Source organism: Alosa sapidissima, chromosome 15 (assembly GCF_018492685.1).
Source record: "Alosa sapidissima isolate fAloSap1 chromosome 15, fAloSap1.pri, whole genome shotgun sequence".
Classification (NCBI taxonomy): domain Eukaryota; kingdom Metazoa; phylum Chordata; class Actinopteri; order Clupeiformes; family Clupeidae; genus Alosa; species Alosa sapidissima.
The window spans coordinates 11,760,481-11,779,101 of record NC_055971.1 but is presented as its reverse complement, the minus strand read 5'-3'; positions in this window follow the sequence as shown (position 1 = coordinate 11,779,101).

Here is an 18,621-nt window from a genome sequence, read left to right as displayed (position 1 = left end):
TTTACGTGCGCAGCTTTTTGATTTAGTGTTGTCTTACACTTTCTATGTTTCATGGACTGTAACGGTAAGCTATGTGTTTATCAGACACTTCAACCCCCCCAAAAGAAAAACTCATCGGATCTGCACGATTCACTCAAGTCCCCCAGACAGCCGTGAAAAAGGCGGCATCCGCCAAAAGGCGCGCCGTTTGCATCCCTGTACTTTGATGCTATGACTTACCAAGGCTACGTTTATACGATGACGATGAAAAGAGAAGACGCAGAAGTGGCATCTCGTCTTCATTTTTTTATTCGCGTTTAGACGAGCATTCTCAGGAAATCTTTGTTTATATGAAGATGCAAGAGTATGTCATATTCGATTGGATATGCATTCCAGACCACTGGGTGGTGGTGTGATAGAACCCCGGTACGTCACACGCAGACATTCTAATTTGACAGTTTAGCCAGAGAGGTAAGCAAGGATTTTGGTTTAGACGGAGACGCAACCCGGGTCGTCTTCAAAACTCTACACTCTGGAAGGAGTCTTCAGATTTTTGCGTCTTCAAGCCCCGATGGCGGGGTCGCCGTGTAAACGAAAGGCACTTATGATAAAATATTTTGTCGTCTTCCTTCGCAATCATTCTCGTATAAACGGCCCATAAGGTTCAGACATGCAAACTGGTCAGGGGTGAAAAAGGTGAGAAGAGTGCGCGAGAAGGGAAATGGCCGTTATGTCACAAAACAAATGCGATTGACATTGAGACCAGTGCATAGTTAACTTTAACTAACAAAGAGAACAAACTACAAAATGACTCATTTACAGAAAAGGCTTGTATTGTGGCATACCCCAACAACTTATCTCAATAAAAATGGGAATTCACACTGAAGGAGAATAGTGGCATTGAATCAGTTAGTAAAGTTAGTAAATTAGTAAAATGTTATGGATGTAGTGTATGCAAGGCAATACTGTATAAATGTAAAAATGGCAAATAAACACTATCACATCAATCATCTCACAGTAGTCAACAATGGCAATGTAAGAGCAAGTGCAGTTCAGTTGGATTGTTCAAATAATAAGAAAAGTCCTTTTAGGTATTAAAGAAAATGTAGAAAAGTCCCTTATGGTATAAAAATAAATGTAAAACATTTTCAGTGTGCTCCTTTCTTCGACATCTTCTACAGTGAGATCCCTCATTCTGGAACAAAGCCATAAGAACATAGTTTAGGTTCAAGCAAAAGTGTAATTTAAATGCTGGTCTAATATTATTTAAGCAATATTATTATTGAATATAGCATAGCTGAGGGGTGTTGTTAGGCACTAAGCGAGCGAACATATGTGATCCTGCAAGGCGAAACCAGTCGCTTTGGTAACATTTACAAAATTAAGTTATGTGCTCACATGAACGGCCATAAACTAAGCTTTCCAACGATATGTAGCGTGACTTTGAAGCGGATGACTAGTGCAGTTTCAACCGTGCAGTGAGTGTCTTTATCCGTGAAATTTGTTCACAATATGAAAGTGTAGAGTAGACTGTATACCGTCGACACTGTATACCGTGGATTTTCTCAAACTAGCACCGTGCGCAAAACGACTGGTTTCGCCTTGCAGGGTCACATAATGTCATATCGTAAACGTGCTAATTACCAACCATTTCGTTCGAAAATTCTTAAAACAATGATGTTTTTTAATACTTCAAAATAACATTTGCTAAATGAACCTTACATTTTTCAGTAGCCATAGGTGTGAAGATTTGAACTTATGACATTATTTGTTTATTTTGTATCAATTTAAATCATGAAATTTAAAAGCTATTTCATCTACAAATGTCCATTCTTCCGCGGAGTCCCCATAGAATAGCTCGTTGATTAGATGAACTCCATCTTATGTATATGCAAGGTGCCCTAGCCGCTAGCATTCAGTAGAACCTAACTTAAGACACTGGCATACATAGTAAAGTAGTGCTTCGGCTAGTTCACTTTTCTTCAAGACTGTGCTTTCCTGTTTGATACAAGTCAGCAACCAAGGTTGTTCGTTTTTTATATCTTACCTCAAATTTGCTTTCCCACGTTGATTCTCGCTCTTGAAGTTCTCTTCTATCCAAGGCAGAGCGCTTCTACAGCGTTTCTCGCTCGCTGCTGGTCAGCTTATTTATTGGCACCACGCGATGTAGCAGTAGTCTGCGAGTATTCTAGAATTAGAGATGCGTTGGCTTCCAATCATGTAATATTCACGTATGTGTTCATGTTGAGTCAAGATGCACTCGTCTAGTGGACTCCCCCAAATCCCATTTCCCTGCTTCTTATAGCTACCCTAAAACGTTAGATATTTTGACGATATGAAAATGAAATTAATAACTCCAATGTCCCTTTTTAAATTATTTTGGGCTGGCTGGTCACCTGAAGATATTAAATTACCTGCTAGCACCCAACTGTTAATAGCTCATGCTAGGCTAACAACCATTCAGTAACGGCAATGTGTCTAAAGTTATCCTATTACATTTGAGCCACAAACAAATATTTCCCATTTGAAATTGTTTAGAATTACTCAAGAGAAAAATTCTGTCGTAAATGAACTTACCTGATACAGAGCAGTGGTGTTTGCCTCGCAGTCTCAAGGACATTGACGAACATCTGACAAAATGGCAGTTGATATGCAGAGATTTCTTATGAAAAATAGGAGGAGCCAAATTTTCTCCAACCCAAGGCATTGGGTTACTAATCAATGAGCATTTACAACCCAACTTTGGGTTGAAACTACCCAAGCTACTGTCATAACCCAGCAGTTGGGTTACTGAAACAACCCAGCATTTTTAAGTGTGTAGGTCTCTTTCTGTACACTCATTTTTTGGGGAATTGCTATTCTGATGTCAGTGCAATGTATTATCATTTTGCAATTAGGGAACTTCAGGAAGGAGCTGGCATACTTTTTTCCTTGCTAGGGACATTGGTCATAATGCCTTTGAAGAGTAACTTGTGGATCATAACAATAAACGTCTTCACAACATTACTCACGGTAGTGCAGGGGTGAAAGTAAGCCGGTACTGGCCGGTACGGAGTACCACTAAAATATTTGGAGAGGGTACGCTGTACCGGAAAGAAAACTATACTGTCTCTGAAATATAGCACTTTCAGCATGACAACACAACTGCTAACGTCAAATTACCAGAAGCAACACGTTTCCCCCAAAATATATTTCATATACATCGTTCTGAACTGTATCTGAATTGTGTCTAAACCTCCCGTGCAGCTGGACAGACAACGAACAAGCTATAGCACGCGTACAGTAGCCTACAGTAATTGCGCCAACGTGCACTGGTATCCAAAGTGTTTTAGCAGACGGACGTTTCTTGGAAAGTCTCCCAAATAAAAAAAACATACAGGCTAAAGAAAAATATGTTGATGTTTCAATAGCCTATTCTGGTTTTATGTGTGCAGTGTTTCGCTGGAGAGACAGGAGACAGACAGTGCGTGTACGGCTTAACCAGATCTTGCGCAGCAATAATGAAAGTGTTTTAGCGGACAGAAGTATGTTGCAGTCTCCCAAATAAAAAGGCATGACTCAAAGAAACGTGTTTCATGATATACAGTAGCCTATATAAAAAAAAATTGATTGGAAGTGGGAGCGAGCAGAGTAACTAGGTTAAATAAATAAATAAATGTTGAAATTAAGTGTTTGCAATTTATTCATAATCAAAAACAGATGCAGGTGGGTTAAAGAGTGATACTAGAGTGATAAGAAGTCCTAGTGAATGCTTGATAAGTAGACTATAATACAGTAAATAAACAAATAAATAAATAATAAATAATTAGGCTAAGTGAAATTTTCGGCGCGCGCTCTGGGCGCGCATTATAACTCTATATCATAGTACCACCAAGAAATAAAAACTACTTCCACCCCTGCGGTAGTGGTACCACAGCCGTACAGTGTTGCAAGATGGAGGTTTGTGTAATTCTGGCGTAATTTCATTAAAGTCATAAAAAGCTGGTTTTCAAAACTCACAGAGCGGACGACCCAGTTATCAATGTAAGACATACCATCTCTGAAGCGTGATAAAAAGCCTAGGATTACATTAAACATAGCCCTGTCTGGCAGGCCCGTCTCCATTCTCAGAACTCTTTCAGACATGTCTGTTACGAAGTATAAAACCTGACCTGACCTTGTCCATTGAAGGACTTGGCAATACATCATCAATCTCCACACTGGAGCTGGAGGGCTCAGTACTGCCCACACTACGCGCTGGTGAACATACCTCCATTGAAGGACTTGGCAATACATCATCAATCTCCACACTGGAGCTGGAGGGCTCAGTACTGCCCACACTACACGCTGGTGAGGGCTCAATACTCGCTGGTGAACATACCTCAATTGAAGGGTTTGGCAACACACGCATCATCACTCTCCACACAGGAGCTCTGAATCACCACCTCTGGCTGGGGGCTTCTCTGAACAGCAGTACGTGCAACTGGAGATAGAACTGGTGGTAGGCCCAACCCTCATGGGAAATGGCATGAGCAGACACGGGAAGCATCAGTGGGTTTCCGGTCAGCACGTCTGTTGGCAGAAGCACATTTTGTGTAGATTCTGCATGTGTAGATTCTTAAATTGGACTAGCATTCAACTCTACATCAATGGAAATAAATAATTTTTTTAACAAAGGCTGGCTCCTCTAAGGTGTTCTTGCAGCATGTTTTTAAAGGCAAAGAAGCCCCCCTTGGCTTAAAAAGTGTTTTACTAAAAAACAAATATATGTTTTACCTGTATATGGTACTTCACGGATTATCCGTTACCCATTTTCTGAAGCCAAGCATGACACTTCAATACATTTTGTTGCCTGTGCTAGGATCTTAACAGCAATCCTATAACCATTAGAAATAGGTTGGGCTGAAACGCACTCCTATAAACCAGAGCGGGAGGGGTGCAACAGAACTTGGTGCTGTCGAGAGCTACTAGCCACATACTTTTACTTGTAGCTGTTCAGATACAGACATTCGACTCACCTTAAATCAAAGTACAATTTCTAAAAAAACAAAACCCGAGGAGGTATAATCCTGTTTAAGTTAAACACAGTTCAAGAGGATGTACCTAAATGAGGTGCCAATTAAAACCATTCATTGATTGACCACGTTATTGCAAACTATCCTTTCCATAATAACCTTATGCACCCTTTACTGTACACTTCTTCACACACCTCCAGTCCTGTGAGAACAACCTAGCGCGTAAAAGCAAACCATGCTTTAGCTTAGTTAAAACGAGCGGGTAAGAATGCGCCAAACGGGCAAAAAAATATCGAGTATCTATCCTAAAAAAATAAAAATAATATAATAACTAATATAACCAAACTAGCCAATTCAGCTAGGTTGCCGAAAGCTAACACTAGTCCTCGTGCTGGTTAGCACAACCCTTGTGGCTTTTTTATAAGTTAAGGGTTGTGTACTGGATTTATAATATATCAAAAATACTACTAGATTTATACCATATATATACTATTACTATCTATGAGCTACAATCTGCCAGCAATCGAATATCTTTTAATCTTTTAAGTTAAGTCGTGTTGAAAAGAGGCTGAACCTTGCAAACAATTTACTTTTATAGACCACTGAAATCACGCATGAATCACGTGAAAATGACCATCACGTTAGGTTGTGACTGGTTGTAAACGAGATCTAACGCCCTCCTCCGCCCGCGTACATCGGAACTAGCTCCCGGTTATCATTAATAATCGTTTACTACTTTAACGGCACAGACAATCAAAAAATCCAGTGGAAACTAGATGGCAGAAGTGTGTAGACTAATCGCCCCACCAGCTTTTTCTACTTTGCCACCTACAGAGTTTGACAGGCACGATATTTCGAAACGCCATGTTATTTCCCATAGACATTTGACGACCGGAAGTTGGGTGGACACGGCTGTTTCAGAGGCGGGACTTATTAATGGTTAAATGACCTGTTCCGGTGAAAATGGTGACTTTCCCCGCTGCGCCTAGCGTCCCCAGGCGGAAAACCAACCTTGCAACATTGAGACTACCGTCCTGGAAAGAGAAGTGAGAAACAAGAAACTCATTTTAAATCGCGTTTCTTACCTTGTAACATCCACATAGTTCTGCCAAACTTATGCTAACCGTTCGCTAGCTTGTAAACAAATCCATGTGCTTTATCGTTACCTTTTCCTACAGTTTGAAATAGCATAATGCACAATTTCTCCAGCAGAGGGGAAAATCCTGCCAAGTTTCCCTTTTAATAGAGGGTGAAAAATGTTATAGAATCATGCAGTGCAACGTTGATTCAATGATTTAACGTTGACAAAATAATGTTGATTTAACATAGATTCAATAAGTAATTACTATCTAGGATGCGTCAGTTAATATTCATTTCTATACAAACCAAGATGGCGGATTCCTAAAGAAACGCAAGCACCCACATCATAAGTCTATGTAAATTAGCTATGTATCAAAAATTACATTTTACCATGACTCGAAGAGCTGTAAACAGTGTTGTAAGACTGTGTGTACAAATCCGCTAGCCTGGCCTCGGCCTGCCTATGTACTTCCGACTTTCGATTTCTTTTCCCTACAGTACTCAGTCTGGAATAGGTTGATTCGCCCTCGTTTACTTCGGCAGTTGGGCAGCCGAACCAACCAGCAAACAGAGGGCATCCCTGAGAGCGATTACGTTACACAGGCATGGTGTTTCAATTACTACCTCCCCGCCCCCGATGCAGCTGACCGCTTGGAATAAATACATCATTGTAGGGAGCGAAAAGGGCTTATACTTATGATCTTTGAGCAAATGTGAATAAAAGGCGCAAATAAGGTTGGTGTGTTATTTTAGCTCTTTCTAGTTTAGCTTATTAACAGGAGTGTCACGAACGAAGTCACAGTCGAGTAGGTTGTTATATCGTCAGCTAAACTTTAAATTTTGTCACTTGAAATAGGCTACGAACGTACCCGAGTCAAACTTTAGTTTAATAGGCTATATGGTTGCGTCAAAATCGCTATTTTTCAAACACTAAGAAGGCTCAATATAACATGAAACTTTAATCAAAGCATCATCAGTGTCTCTACATATGAACTCGAGCATTGAGAACATTGTTCGTGTACACATAGTTTACTAAAAAGAAAGATTTTTAGGTTCAGTTAAATTGAAGTCGAACTAGCATTAGTTGATTATTACTATTATTACTACTAGGTTAAACTGACTTTAATTGGAGGTATGATAATAATTGTTGGACTACTATTATATTACGAAGAGATAAATATGGTCTGCTTACTGCTTATCTTGCTTGCTTTCGGAAGATGTTCGCACCAGCGCCACCATCCATCCGTTGGCTTTGCAATCCCACAACTCCTTGTGCAGTCCCTCCCCCAATAACCAGAGAATCTCATGTAGGTACGTACAGTAGAGTCATTTAGCTGGCACTTTTATCCAAAGCAACTTACAAAAGGAAAGGACATCTTAACTCTTTCCCCCATAAAGACGCCATATGACTACCCCCCACAAATCCTTTATGACGAGTTTTGACGAGTCTGTTGAATCAATAAAGACGTGTTTTGACGATGACTAGAGCAAGTACCGTGTATGCCTTTGTAACAAATAATCTGATCGGCATAGCCGAAACCTAGCAACACCAGGCTAACTAATAGGGGATACATATTCGCGGGGTTTTCCGAAGTTTGACGATCTAGTAGGTTCTAGCCTCTGAGGGGGAAAAAGACGAGCGCGTCAGCTATCAGAGTGACCTGCGAATGTTGACATTTTGACGATGGTGGCGCGAGTGTTCAGGAATCCGGAAGATGCAGCCTTTTATATTGATAATTTTCTGGATAATGAGTCTGATGGGTCTGATTTTTCTGGGTTTGATGATGATTTTATACCCTCGGAGGAAAGTGACAGCGAAAGTGATGGTCACGAAAATGTCACTGACGAGATGAGAGAAACGGGAGATGTAGCCAGGAGTCGTGTTATAAGGGACCAAACAATCAATCAATTTACTATGGATTCGGGACCGAAGTTGCCAAGGACATTCAATGTAGGAAACGCTACACCCTTGGATTACTTTTTTCTTTTTTTCGTCGAGACAATGTGACAAACTTGTACGCGGAGCGCTGTGCTCAAGAACACTCGCGAGTTGATAGCCTCTTGTTTCCGACTGACGGCGACGAGATGAGAGCTTTTTTTGGACGAAAAGTGCAGCATAAGTACTTACACTGTAATAATGCTGCAGCGCGAGTGACGAGAGCTGATGCTAGCTATCATCCGATAGCTAAAGTTGCGCCGGTGTTTGAGATGGCACGTCAAAATTGGAAGCTGTTTTATCAACACGGTCGTGACATTTCTATTGACGAGGCTATGAAAGGCTTCAAAGGCAGAACAGAGCTTGTAATGTACATGCCTAACAAACCAGAAAAGTTTGGAATCTAGTTCTGGGCCCGATGTGACGGCAACACATCTTACATGTCAGACTTCAAGCTTTATTCAGGGAAACGGGACCAGACACCTCTTTAACGGATCCATGGTTTGGGATACAGGGTCGTGCATGATATGACTGTCGTGTCTGGGAATAAAGAGATGTAATGCAAAACTCCAAAGCTGCTGTCTGATTATGATGTTCCAAAGACACAAGTTTCCTATTGTGTATCAACAACACTCGATAACAGTTTATGTGATGTGTTAATTACAAAATTTCTTCCCTAACAATTTGACAACAGCTAGTTGTGAAGTAGGCCTAAGCTATTCAACTAGCCCGCTTGCTTGCAAGACTCCATGGCTGCACAGTGTGCACCCGCTTCCTTTTTTGGGTTGCGAGATTTTAGGACAAAAAGGTTTAAATTGAAAGTAAGTCATTGTTTATAGTATATATGTAGGGTGTATTTCATACAAAATCTAGCAATTTGGGAAATGTCAGACTAACAGAAAAAATGAATGGATCAGTGATTTTAATATCAGTGATATTAAGTTTGATGGTCATGCAAATTACGGGAGTTTTCCGGGAAAAATAACAAAACAGGAGGGCGCCGAGAGGTGACTGAAATACAGGAGAAATCCGGGAAACCCGGGTGTTGGCAGGTATGATTTAACCAGGACTAGTACAAATGAATTACATACGATAAAAAGGATTTACCTCCCAATCACAAACCCTCACACACCCCAGTCCAATTAGTCCATCCACCAATCACAGTGAGAAACCAGGAAAATGTCCATCACAGGAAATTGTTCATTGTACACAAATAAGCATTGTCAACCCACATCTCAGACATTTATACTTGGAAACCCCAAAACCCAACATTTATGACAATAAACCCCTCCTGACTGGGACAAGCATAGCAGATGAAAGAGGAGACACAGGGCTATCCATTGGTACCAAGTATATCAATCCATCTGGGTTATAAAAACAGATGAAGTGACTGCAAAATAATAACGTCATGTACAAAAATGCAGGGTTACGCAGGTAACCCGGGTTCAGGACAGCCCTGCCACATGGCTCCCCAGCCCAGACTGGAGGCATCCGTGGTTACAGTTTCTCTTGAACTCTGCTGGCCCAGAGGGACACCCTCCTGCAGGTCCAGGGCGGCAAGCCACCAGTGTATGCCTGGAACACAGCCTGCATCCAGCTGCAGAACACATCGCCCGTCCTCGTAGGGGCTCACCTTGTTCCTCGAGAACCACTGTTGCAGCGTCCTCATATGAAGCAAGCCTAGTGGCACAACCTGGGCTGCTGCTGCCATTAGGCCAAGCAGCCTCCGACTGGACATCACAGATATTTACTTTGCCCCTAGAAGATGGGACAAGCTCTTCCTTAACACAAGCTTCCTCCGAGGAGATAGCCAGGCTCTCATTGTGGTGGAATCTAGCACCAGACCCAGGTACTCTACTGTGGTGCAGGGAACCAGCACTCTTCTCCCTGTTCAGCGCCAAGCCCAACTTGAAGAGGTGTGCCAACACCACCTCTGTGTCGCTCTCTGCCCGCTCCTAGGTTGGGGCACAAATCAACCAGTCGTCCAGATAGTTCAGGACACAACTTTGTACTGGTATGCCGCCCCTTCAAAGAAAAAGCGGAGGTACTTCCTGTGGTCTCTGGAGTGGGATATGGAAGTAAGCATCCCGTAGGTCCACTGTGTGAACCAATCTCCAGGACGAACAAAAGTGAGGACTGTTGACAGACGCAGCATCCTGAAGGGGAGGCGCTGTAAGTGATGATTAAACCTCTTCAGATTGAGAATGGGGCAGGGGTGTAGTGGGCGTTGGACGCGGGGGAGCGCCATCCCCCTACTTCTTGGAGCATTGTTTTGAGCATTTTAATAAGCATTTATTAATATAACAACTGTTGTTACCAGTGATAACAACGCATCACGCAAATGTCTCCAATTAGGCCTCTTTGTCATAAAATTCAAGAATGATCGTCATGCTGTAGCACTCCACCATGCGTAAAGACATTAAAAACTGCGCAGCTCGTCATTCCGCGTTACCCGAAAGTAGCTAGAAAGTGGCTAGAAAGCCATAGATTATACAACTGCCTGTATCCGAATCTAGCAAGCATCTTCATGGCCCACTACTGCAATTCCTTCGTTTGTGTTTTGCAGAAAGCATGTAAGCTAATCCAGTGGTCAAAAAGACACGATAAGCATGTGTGAGTAATACGAGTGATGTTTAACGAGGGAGCTCCAATATAAGTGATAAGGTTTTACCATAAGTAATGACCCAACGGTGAACCTGAACAACTTTAGGAAAAACTTACGATTGGTGCAGTGTGCAGCTACTTCATCCAAACAAAAACTTTTCAAATGACTGGCACTTGCCTGCCCAATGTTCTTTCTGTTTTTTTTTTTTGTTTTATTGACTGCACCTCTGCATTTTAATCATCAATGACATTCATATGACGCCCCCTCAAATTGAGAAACGCTGACCACACAGCGTGTTGAATGCGAGAATCCTGCTTGTGCTATTGTTATTGCTATGGTTTAAGTGTGGCAATGAATGAAGCCATGCCGCGGCATGTTATGCGTCAAGGAGATTAGACTACTACTACTACTAGATTACATAGGCTACTCTACATTATGGTTTGTCTGTTTATTGTATGATACAACAAAAGTAAAAGCAAAAGACCATATTCATAGACTTTGGCGGAAAAGTGTAGACATTATGCTACATTTTGAAGCTAATCCATGTCATTTAATTGTTTTTTTTTTTTTTATTCGATTTCATGTTCACGAAAGCTGGTAATTTTGGCCTTGGCCCTACGCACCGATGTATGTGGAGGTGCGTGACGATTTTTTGCAATGATGTCATTAAAATTGCGTCCCCCCACTTTAAAAATCCCCACTACACCACTGGAATGGGGCGCAAGCCGCCATCCTTCTTCGGAATGAGGAAATAAGTGGAGTAATACTCCTGCCTTATCTCGTCTGAAGGCAGGAGTGTTACTGCCCCCTTTCCCCAAAAGAACAGAAACTTCCTTTGACAAGGAATCGTGCTCGGCATTGTCCTTTAAGACAGTAGGGACAACCTTGAGAAAACATGGGGGTCTGGTTTTGAACTGCAGCCTGTACCCTGACTCCAGGGTGCTGAGCACCCAAGGGCAATGAATACACTGGCGCCAATGGGCAAGGAGTTGAGGTGTGAAGTGGGACGTCGGAGGCTGGCAACTGTCAGCGACGCAATGCCCGTCCAGGTTGCCTACCGCTTGCAGGCCGGACGCTCCTTTGCTGGCGAAAGGGACGATAGGCAGACTGGCTTGGACCTGCTGTGGCAGCCTGAGCTGGTGCACGCCTTGGACCAGTCCAGGTCAGTTAGCTTTTTTCCTCACTGACAAAAAGGCATACAAGTACAAAATACTTACGTATAAAAAAAAAATATGTAAACTAGAAAATGTACTTGCACTATACGGGATACGAACCGGGGCCGACCGCGTGACACTCTGTAACGAATCTGCTACACTATGGCGAGCCCTCAACAACAATGAAAAACAAAGAGATTTGTTTGCGGTTGCGAGCTGTTAATCGCTAATCGCAACAGGAATATGTTTTTAAGCAGCGACTTACTCCCTCTCGAGAGCAAATGCCCTACTTTAGCAACAATCCCAATATAGATTTCGAAAAAACTCACATCTCGTTTCAGCTTACCGTCTTCAAGAGGCAAAAAGAGAAAGTGCCGGCGTGCCTGCACCTGTAAATGTAGACTGAGGCTGATTGCACGCACGTAGCGGGGAGTGGTTAATTTGCTATTCTGTCTTCTGTCTCGGAGAGGATGACCCATACTGTGGCATGTTGACCGATATGAAATAGAACCAACACTGCACACCCATTACTCTCGTTTGAATTACCTGCGAACCTGTGATCAGATAGATGTACCACATGTCAGATGAAAGAGGAGACACAGAGCTATCATTTGAAACCATTTAAGTACATCCTTCTGGGTTATAAAACAGACTAAGTGACAGCAAAATAATAACTTCATATAACTCCATTTTTCTGTGTTTTTGTGGCAAAGCATGTTTATAATCCAACCCATCATGTGTTTCTCTATTGCAAAGCGTGTTCGTAATCCGGTTTTAGGATCCTATCAAATTCCTGCATGGTATCCAATTCAAGGCTCACATTGCATCCCAATTTGTTTGACAAAGAAATACCTTTTTTGCCTTCACTTTGTTCATGGCAATGTAGTAAAAAGTTGTTGTGTTGTGAGAATCATCATGAGTGCACACACAGGCTAACACGCAAACTCGGGTCAAGTCAGGTCAGATCAGTTTGTGTTCCAGATACGGAGCGCAGAAAGGTAATTTTTCATCAGTAAATTTAAATATGAAATGGTGGCAGATCTGGGTAGCCTATTGTGCTGAAAAAAATATAGCATGTGTAAATGACACCAGGATAAATGCTTATAACTAAAGGTAGTGAGAAACATAGAGTAGGGCTTAATAATAATAATAATAATATATAATAATAATACGCTTTATTTGTATAGCACCTTTCATACACAGAATGCAGCTTAAAGTGCTTTACATTTGAAGCATGTAACACAATAATAGTCAGTCAGTCATTATCAATCACTTTTCTTCATTGCTGGGGCTGTTTATGATCCACTCAGCAACATATCAAAAATATAGAAAATGACGTCATAAGACTGGCAGCCTTAACCCTCTTACCCCCCACAAGCACGCCATATGGCAACTGTGGCAAGGAAAAACTCCCATATTCCAGGAAGAAACCTTGAGCAGAACCTGACTTAATAGGGGGAGCCCATCTGCTTCTGGCTGGCTGCGCCCTCCAATAGCAGCAGATGTAGAATAATCTGAAAAAGTAGTCTACAGGATAAGACGAGTTAACTAAAAGCTTTCCTGTACAGGTATCTTTTTTAAAAAATATTTACTGAACTCGCCTGCTTGATGTACAGAGGCAGGGTGTTCCATAGTTTGGGGGCATAATGGATAAAAGCAGCTTCTCCACTTTGTTTGTGGAGCACTTTGGGTACGATTAAAAGATTAGAATTGGATGATCTAAGTTTCCTTTGTGGTTGATAAGATATTAAAAGCTCAGAGATATATGAAGGTGCTATGCCATTCAGAGCTTTGTAAGTACATAACCTTAAAATCAATTCTATAGGAAATAGGGAGCCAGTGCAGTTCAGCCAACACAGGGGTGATGTGTTCTCTCTTCTTAGTCTTAGTTAAAAGTCTAGCCGCAGAGTTCTGTATGAGTGCCAATTTCTTTAGATGTTTTTTGGGAAGACCAGTGAAAAGTGCATTGCAGTAGTCTAACCTGCTAGTGATAAAGGCGTGAATTAGTTTTTCTGCATCTTGTTGAGTTAAAAAGGGCCGCACTTTGGCAATGTTTCTCAAGTGGAAATAAGCTGTCTGAGTAACTTTACTGATATGGGGCTTAAAACTTAACTCTGCATCTAAGATGACACCGAGGCTTGTTACTTTTGGTTTGACCTGGTGCGCCAAGTTCCCCAGATTACTAAGAATAATATCTCGCTTTAGTTTTGGTCCAACCAAAAGTACCTCTGTTTTGTCATCATTTAGTTTCAAAAAATTGTTGCTCATCCACTGATTAATGGTTAGGCATGCAGTGAGGGAGCAAAGGCCATCTGGGTTAGTTGGCTCCACAGAAATATACAAATGACGTTTCCCAATGGAAGCATATATAGAGAAAATAGCAGGGGACCAAGGCAGCTCCCCTGGGCCACACCAAAAGGCAAGTCATGTTTTTCAGATACATGATCTCCTAGACTGATATAAAAATCTCTGCCAGTAATGTAGGTTTGAAACCAGTTTAGAGCATTATCAGAGAGACCCACCCACTTCGCAAGGCGGTGAATTAGGATGCTATGATCAATGGTGTCAAATGCCGCACTCAAATCCAGAAGAATAAGGATTGAGACTTTGTTTGAGTCAGTAGCCAGTCTGAGATCATTGACTATTTTTACTAGAGCCGTTTCTGTGCTGTGATTTGATCTAAAACCTGATTGGAATTTTTCAAGGATACTGTTTTCATTGAGGAAGGTATTTAACTGATTACAAACAACTTTTTCAAGTACTTTGCTCAAGAACGGTAGATTTGATATAGGCCTGTAGTTGCTCAGATTGGTATGGTCAAGATTTTACTTTTTAAGTAAAGGTTTCACAACAGCGGTTTTAAAAGCAGTTGGAAATATACCTGTTCCTAATGAGGTATTTATTACCTTGAGAATAAAGGGAGCTAAGCTATCATATACAGTACTTTTTTGAGGAATCTAGTAGGGATTGGATCTAAAACACATGTTGAGGAGCCGGTTTGAGTTATAATTTTACCAAGCTCAGATTGAGTAATAGTGCTAAAGGACCTTAATTTTGGGGGGCTGTTTTTGGGTGTACTATCAACCATATTACTTGTGTTACCAATAGCCTCCCTTATAGAAATTACTTTGTTTTTGAAGAAGTTTGCAAATTCTTCGCATCTTAGAGAGGATGCCTGACTGAGTGTATCAAAAGGTGTTTGATGCAATAGCCTATCAATGGTAGAGAACAACACCCTAGAGTTTCCACTGTTTTCAGCAATTACCTTAGAGAAGTGGTTCCTTGTTAAATATCATTTGTGTATAGCGCTCTTATATTGTATTACGGTAGCCTAAGAGTGTTGGTTGTTATATGTGGGGTATTACGGTTTTTCATACCTGCGTGTATGCCATGCTACTTCAGTTTCACTTGTATGTAGTTGATGAAGGTGACGGATGAACAGAGCCGTACTCTATGTGAAAGTTCATTTAATAAATGACATTGAATAGACACTCCGCTTATTCTTCTCCACGTCAAGTTAATCCTGCGCGACAGTCAGTTAACTTAACATTCCTCCTCTCATTCCGAATAGCTCTATTATAATTTGCTATTTTTTCTTTTAGAATGGCCTGGTGAACCTGTAACTTAGTTTTTCTCCATGTTCTCTCAGCTTTTCTACATGATCTTTTTAGATCATGGATATTTTCGTTCATCCAAGGTGTCAGTTTGCTACAGGGCCTTTTTTTAGTCTTTAAGGTGCGCCTAATTCACGATTGAGAGCCTCTACCATTTGATCAATGGGATGATGTAAAATATCTACATTTATGGAGTCTATAAGAGCTATGAACTGCTGTTCTGCTCTAATGTCCAAGAGTCGCGATTTGATTGCAATTTCGGGATGAATTTTTGGAGTATGTAGTACTATATTAAAAGATCCACAATGATGATCAGACATATTTATATAATTTACTGATAAGTCTGTGACTTCTATCCCTCTAGAAATGACTAGATCGAGGGTTAGTGTTGCGTGGGTCAACCCAAAGGGTAGCCTAGGCTATAGGCACTTTTTTTTTTTTGTCAGGTCGGGTTCGGGTCGTTAATCAGCGCATATTTTTGAGGGTCGGGTGGGTGCCGCTCAACTCTCCTGACGGGTCGGGTGGGTGCGGATGTTAAAAAACCTTAACCCGCGCAACACTAGTAGGGCTCATAGGGCTAAATAAAAAATGGCATTTATTTCCCTAAGGCACACACCACATATTTATCACATTTGCTCAGCCTCAGATAATCCCTCCACCATGGCATTGATATTGCCAGATTCAGTAGTCTGCCCTACATACACGAAAGGCAAATCGAGCTGCCATCTTGCAGTGGTGAGATACATGTCAAAATGTATTTTTAAAGAATGTTTATAATACGCTTTTCGTATTTTTATTATTTAAAAATCAAAATTAAATCAATGCAAGGCAAGCCTGATGCTTTTTCTCTACGAAGCTCCCCCTAGTGTCTGTACGTGTGCGAGCCCTTGCTCGGTCTGAAGCTCTTTTCCTTTTCATTGCATCTTCCAGCAAGGGTTTTCGGTGCTTCTTCGCCGGCTCTCCATTATGCACGGTTGCAACAATTGCTAGCTTTTCGTTAGCCTGCCTCTGTGCTGGGGATGCAGGATGTAAACTGATCCTGCTTCTCGCGATATCTGAGACTTTGTGAGACTGAAGGTCGGCGGGTACGATACACCGGACTTGCAAGTGGGATATTCTTCCTACAGGCAGTACCATGTTGTTAGTCGCTTTGGTTAAAAAGCGTCAGCCAAATGTAATGTAATGTAATGTAAAAGGCAGTAGAGGCGGGCAGGAGAGTCTTCATTCGCCCTGTAATGAGTAATTTAACCATATACCGACTTATGAAGATGATTAATTAACACGAAAACGTTGACTGGTGTCCCTTTAATACATGAAATGTTGGCAGATTTGGGTAGCCTAGACTCTGCCGAAAAAAACAATATATAGCATATGTGTATGGCACTTACAATGACCAGGATAAATGCTTCTAACTATGGTGAAAATGCCCTTAAATCAGTCTAGGGTTCTAAGGGTTAAGAACACTTACCAACTGTCCCCCTTCCAGCTCCTCCTTAGCTAATCCACTGTTTGCGATTAAGCAAACATGCATTCAATAGCCATAACATTCAACTACAGCCACTGAATTCTGATAAACAATTACAAGAATCAACTCTTTCATTAGCCTGACGAGCCAGACCCGCATTAAAATGTAGGGTCTGGGCACTCACTGTTCGCAGTGCTCAGTCGGAGGGGCGGGATAATCAGTTGTCTTTCAAATTCCCTCTGCACGCAATAGGACAGCGGCAGCGCTATGAGTCCCATGCGTTTCCCACCAGCGGAGCTAGTTGGCTAGTTCAAACGTTTGCCAACTTAATAAAAGCTTAACTCGTGTCACACTGTTCGCCAACAGCAACATCCATCTTATTTGTTTTCAAGTAGCAGGGAATTCAAGCCAAACCGTTGCAACTCTGCCATCAATCATTATGTTAAGCCCACCTAACGACTCTATACACAATTTCATTGGCCAGATTGAGTTTCGATTTCTGGAGCTCACAAGCCAACGGAGAGTTGCTAGACTAGCCCTGCTGCCGCTAGGCGCGCGTCTAGATTTCTAGGCTACTCTTTCATATTGCTAGAGGTCAGACTGGGGACCCCACCCCCGCCACACAAACGTCACACATTCTTTTAAGTGGGAAATGGGCATTTGAACATACAAAGCTATAAACCAGTGGTTCTTAAACTTTTTGTCTGGCGACCCCACTTTCCCCAAACCCATTTTAAGTCCTTACTCAAATACCCCCCTCAAACGTTAACTACTAAATCTCACTGACGCCTCATATAAGAAAACTAATTTGGTGTCAAACATTGCTGACTTCTAATCCAATCATCATTTTTTGTAAGTACGTCTGCACACATCCCCTACATCCCACAATCTGCCCACAACAATCACACAATCAACACAAAGTTTGTTAACTTTTCATTCATTCCATGGATTGTGCTCTTCACACCCTTTCACTCAACTTTGAGGTTTCTTCACTGACGTCTCTGGGGTCTCAGCCAGTGGCAGAGCCAGACTTATCTTTGGGGTGGCCAAAGCTAGTTCAGCGGGTCCACAGATCACGACAATGAATGTTCAAGAAACACAATCAATTGCAATCAAAATCTGTAAATGTACAGGGATACAAAAAAGTACAGGGACGGACTGGGACTAAAAAAAGGCCCTGGACTTTCTTCCAAATAGGCCCACTATCATGCATAGTACACGCGCACTCACACCTTTCCTTGCTGTGTCACATAAAAAACGTTAAAAAACGGCGACGAAATTGTGAATTTCCAGAGCGTGTTACTTCACACTCAGCAATCGACTCCTCCGGACTTTCCCCTGAAGATGGCAAACTCCTGTGTGAGTGAACTGTAGCTGTAACAGGCAGCCACATCGTTGCAGCATGTTTTTGTACAGTGTATAAAGGGAAAATATATGAATGGGATAACATTTTATTTATTGCTATATATTTCAGCCTTGGGATCCCTTTCGTCCTCCTCCTCCCTCCTCTCCTCTCTTCTCCTCCTGCCTCCTCTCCTCCCTCCTTTCCTCTTCTCTCCTTTTCCTCTTCTCCCTCCTTTCCTCTTCACCCATTTCCTCCTCCTCCTCCTTTTCTCCTCCCTCTTTTCCTCCTCTCTTTTTTCAGCTATTTATTTTGCCAACTGCACTCTTCCTTCTCACTATTTGCCTTGCTGCCATCTGCTCCCTCTCTCTCCTCTTCCTCTCCACAATCTCCTCTTTTTCTCTCTTATTTTCCACCCTTCTGTTCTTCTTTCCTCTGTTTCTTGGAAGCCT